We start from the raw sequence: 5353 nt of genomic DNA, 5'->3' as shown, positions 1-5353 counted from the left end.
ATAATTTAGTGGCCCCGAATTGTCGTCCAATAAGCCTGTTACCAGCACTGAGTAAGATTCTTGAGAAAGCTGTATTTGATCAAATTCAGGAATACTTTTCAGTAAACAATCTGTTAACAAAGTACCAGCATGCATACAGAAAGGGACATTCCACATGCACAGCACTGATGCAAATGTCAGATTACTGGTACAGAGAACTAGACAACAAAATGTTATGTGGAGCACTCCTTCTGGATTTTACAGCAGCATTTGATCTCATTGAACACAAGCTTCTTCTAGAAAAACTGGTGTGCTATGGCTTTAAACCATCTTCAGCTTCCTGGATGGGAAATTATCTACTAAATAGATCACAAAGAGTATTCTTTAATGGAAGTCACTCGGACAGTGTGCTGGTGGAAAGTGGAATACCACAGGGAAGCTGTCTAGGCCCACTAATGTACTCTATCTTCACTAATGATTTACCTCAAGTATTAAGAAATGCAAATTTAAGTATGTACGCAGACGACACTACTGTATATGCATCAGCAAAAACAGCAGAAGAACTGAGAGTCATCCTAAACAGGAAGCTAAGTTCCATTGGTCAGTGGGTCATTGAAAACAAGATGGTTCTCAACTTAGCTAAAACAAAAAGCATCACTTCCGTGTCTAATCATTCTCTTAGAGCAGAGCCAGAGCTTAGACGGTGCATAGATGAAACATCCATCACACAAGTAAAGGTAACCAAGCTAGGAGTCACCCTAGATGATAAACTGTCCTGTTCAAAGCACATTGACACTATAGTCAATAAAATGGGCAAAGCATTAGCTGTAGTCAGACACTGTAGAAATCCTCTTACACCTGATCTAAAAATACTGGTAGTTAACTCTCTTGTTCTTCACCGCTGGATTATTACCAGATAGTATGGGCAAATGCCACCAATAAAAACCTGAATAGATTACAGCTAGTACAGAACAGGGCTGCACGCTTTGCTCTACAGTGTCCTTACAGAACCAACATACAGAGTATGCATGTCAGTCTCCACTGGCTCAAAGTTAAAGACAGGATAGCTGCTGCACTTCTTTTATCAACATGGTGCCTCTTGCAGTCTAAAACACCTAGCCTGGATGCCAGACGAACTTAGCCCCGCCCACAACATTTGAGGTCCGGAAGTTCGGTCTGGAGTTGCTCTGTTGGGGAGAAATTATGCCCGGTTCGAAATCATCCGAACCAATCAGATTGTCAGGGCGGGCTTTATACGATGATGGACAGATGATCAACGGTAACGTAATCAACCACGTCATCAAAGTGCCCTTGGGTTGAATTCGTTTTCAACAAACATGCCTGCCGCTGGAAAGCTGAGATGTGTAGATGCTGCCATTGAGTCTGTTTTAGAAGACATCGACAGTGCATTCATTTTGAAAGAGGAACAGAGAACGTTGAGGCGACGCCAAAGCACCACGCTAATCCCTATCGCGCCGGCATTTGGCTGTTCACACCGGACACTGAAGCGACGCTGGGGCAGCGCTAATAATATCACCCGTTGATCCAGTAGATTAAAAGCATATGACATAAATGATCAAATATGCAGCCCATACTTTGAAGTCCCCTTCTGTTGTCCTGGAGTTTTAATTTGACCAATGACATTATTAAATGTCCCCCTCTGCCCATCCACTACAGCCACACAAGCAGTGATACAGATAAAAAGAGAGAGAGAGGGGGCTACGTATTCTCCACATAGGCTTGAGTGGAGAATACGTAATTTACCCCCGACACCCGACATTTAACGGAGCAAACAGCGAAGTTCTTCAACATGGATGACACTCGCGTCAAGCGCAAAAAATAGACTCGACGCCGAAACGATCGCTGCATGGAGAGAGGCAGCCTTGTCGCAGCGCGGTGCTTCAGACCCGCACAAAGTTTTAACATGGGAGTGGATGGGAGCCAGCTGTTATTTAAGGCTTGGCGCTGCGCTGAAGCGTTGCTTCGGCATCACTTCAGCGTCCGGTGTGAACCTGGTGTTAGTAAATAACTCACAATGCGTTGCTTAACATACGTCACATTCTACGTTGCTCTGATTGGTTGTAGGTCTATCCAATTGAGCGAAAAGGAATTTTATTTCCTGGTCAGTTGAAACACGCCCCATAATCACAGCCCAATGGAGCGGTCTCAGACTCACATTCTGACTAGAATTGTGAGTCTGACAACGTCAGGCTACTAGATCATATGCAAAGGTGGAAGTACTGGCCTGGACTTGATACAAATAACACATTAAAAGGGAGAAGTTAAAGGCTCCAGACCCAATTCAACAAAGTTGAAATATCACGCATTAAACAACCATAGCACACTTTAAGAATCCTACGCAAACGTTGGGATTTATAAAAACAAACTTGACAGTGGAATTTGCGTATTTCCACGCAAACTCTGACCCATGCGTACAAACGTTTTGGACAGATTTTAATAATATCTTCTAACACTGTGCGTGTATCAATAATTCACTGCAGTGAACGTGACTGAGCCATCAGGCGCACAGAACGAACGAGAGCGAATGAGCGCGCACTGAGCGCAGACCGCGCAGAGCGCACCGAGCTCAGACCGTGCAGAGCGCACTGGCAGAGCGCACAGCACTCTTTCATAAATCCGATCCCTGCTCTGCCCACGCTACGCTTCCTCACACACACAGGACTGGCAGTGGATGTTCTTAATGGATAAATACTGCCGTGAAGTTTCACTTTCTCTTCACATCGCTTAATGCCGTGCCATTGTCAGGACTCACGGTGGAAACCCATTGGTCGGCTTCATAATTTAATATTTGTTAAGTGCTTTGCATTGACCATTTATAAATAGAAATAGGGCATGCAGCGGTCACAGCGCAGCGCCACCAGTGTGCGCAGAGCGCAGTGCACGCAGAGCACATGCGCACCGAGCGCACAGGAGATCACTTACAACAAGTGAATAAACTTTCCAAATAATATCCAAGAGTGGAGGCAAGGATCCACTGATGTGAGGGAATTGGTCTGCTGCGTTAAATGGATAAATACTGCCGTGAAGTTTCACTTCCTCTTCACATCGCTTGATGCCGTGCCTCAGGTAGGACTCACGGCGGAAACCCATTGGTCAGCTTCATCATTTAATATTCGTGACGTTCTTTGTGTAACGGGTCAATTCTTAATAAAGTTTTATACTTTTAGCAGTGTCATTTTCCCCGTTCTGGATGTGTTCATTAACCTGACAGGACACGACTCCTATAGACTGCGGGGAGGCGGAGGACTTTATTTAGGGACACCTTAACTCTCCACCCCTCCTCTCTCTCTCTCTCTCTCTCTCTCTCTCTCTCTCTCTCTCTCTCTCTCTCTCTCTCTCTCTCTCTCTCTCTCTCTTTCTTTCTTTTTCCCCACTGCTGGTCCTGTGGGTGTGTGCGGAAGGTTAGCGTGAGCGCAGCACGTGTGGTCGAAATTGTTTGTCGCGGTAAGTTGCTGGAAGTTATATAATGATAACGGAGATTCGAAAGAAAGCGTCCGCAAATATTAACTAAAGTTTGTCCTTAGAGCCCAGCGTGAAGCTATGTCGGTGTGCGTGTGTGCGCGACGGTGTCGGCGTCGCTGTGGATGTACGCTGTCCCTGCTTTATTTGAATGAATTAAAGGTACGAGATAAGGATGTGTTTTATGTTTGTAAATGTTTTTAAATATTATGATAAACGTGTTTAAATTGTGTGACCTAACTATAGCATGTTTGTTTTATAGGGCTGCCTCCAGCAAAATAGTTACGTCACTGTTTTTTCCCACTTTAGATTTCATTTAGATTATTTGGTTTGATTATTTGTTTCTTTGTTTAAATTAATTTTGTTTTGTTCTATTGCAAGGGGCAATATATATGGTTGACTGGGACTGTGCAATTCGGTGGTAGTGACTTGAATTATTGGCTCCATAAAGTAGAGGCCCTCTTTTGTCATTTTGTTGTTGTATACCGCTTGCAGTGATTTTCTGTGAATGTGTTGTGTTTTGTTTTTAATGCATGATATTTTAGCATTGTACAATTGGGTCTGGAGCCTCTAATTTCTCTTTTTTTAAGCTGTCATTTATATCAAGTCAAGGCCAGCCTTTCAACCTTTGTACATGTCACTTTGCTGTTGGAGAAGTCTGTTTAAAATCATTTGCATCTATCAAATACATTGTATATTTCTGATATCTCAGCCTCCCGTCCCGTCTTATTCTGGATACGTGTTGAACCAAATTGACATTAATTGTCATCTCTGAACCAGTTTAAATCACTACATAAATAGTAATTGGGAGAGCAGTGCGCGCAAAGCGCAGTACGGGCAGAGCAAAGGGGAATTTTTCAGCACTCAGGGTGGGGCTATAGAGTGGGTCCCGCCGGAGATTTTTTTCTCCCATGTATTATATTTTTCCCGAACAAAAATTGTGGGACATTTCTAGGCATTTTTGATATACTGTAAAGTGCCTACAAGTGACCCATGTATTTTTTACCTAACACAAAGACTGAGACATTTGTAGGAATTCTTCAGCACTCATGGTGAGGCTTTAGAGTGGGTCCCCGGGCTCAGCTGGTGCTGGAGATTTTTTTCCCCCATGTATTATATTTTTCACAAACAAAAACTGTAGGACATTTCTAGGCATTTTTGATATACTGAAAAGTGCCTACAAGTGTGCCATATATTTTTTGCCTAACACAAAGCCTGAGACATTTCTAGGAATTTTTCATCACTCAGGGTGGGGCTTTAGACTGGGTCCCCGTGCTCAACTGGTGCTGAAGATTTTTTTTCTCCCGTGTATTATATTTTTCGAGGGCAAAAATTGTGGGACATTTCTTGGCATTTTTGATATACTGTAAAGTACCTAAAAGTGTCCCATGTATCTTTTACCAAACACAAAGACTGAGACATTTTTAGGCATTTTTCAGCACTCAGTGTGTGGCTTTAGAGTGGGTCCCCGGGCTTAGCTGGTGCTGGAGATTTTTTTCTCCTATGTATTATATTTTTCCCGGACAAAAATTGTGGGACATTTCTAGGAATTTTTGATATACTGTAAAGTGCCTACAAGTGTCCCATGTATTTTTTACCTAACACAAAGACTGAGACATTTCTAGGAATCTTTCAGCACTCAGGGTGGGGCTTTAGAGTGGGTCCCCAGGCTCAGCTGGTGCTGGAGATTTTTTTCTCAAATGTATTATATTTATACTGAACAAAAATTGTGGGACATTTCTTGGCATTTTTGATTTACCGTTAAGTGCCTACAAGTGTCCCATGTATTTTTTACCTATCACAAAGACTGCGACATTTCTAGGAATTATTCAGCACTCAGGGTGGGGCTTTAGAGTTGGTCACCGGGCTCAGCTGGTGCTGGAGATTTTTTTCT

The 5353-nt window shown here is 43.1% G+C and overlaps 1 long non-coding RNA gene across 1 annotated transcript; it reads left to right on the top strand.

The window, feature by feature from the left end:
- The first annotated feature begins 3067 nt into the window (after positions 1-3067).
- LOC133974029 (uncharacterized) lies at positions 3068-4084 on the top strand. Its single transcript, XR_009924634.1, has 3 exons — positions 3068-3444; positions 3525-3621; positions 3722-4084. It is a non-coding gene; the product is annotated as an uncharacterized LOC133974029 (long non-coding RNA).
- Positions 4085-5353: the final 1269 nt, after the last annotated feature.

Source organism: Platichthys flesus, chromosome 18, assembly GCF_949316205.1.
Source record: "Platichthys flesus chromosome 18, fPlaFle2.1, whole genome shotgun sequence".
In the NCBI taxonomy this organism is placed as follows: Eukaryota; Metazoa; Chordata; class Actinopteri; order Pleuronectiformes; family Pleuronectidae; genus Platichthys; species Platichthys flesus.
Note: the sequence above shows the minus strand (reverse complement) of the source record. Positions and strands in the feature narration are given on the sequence as shown.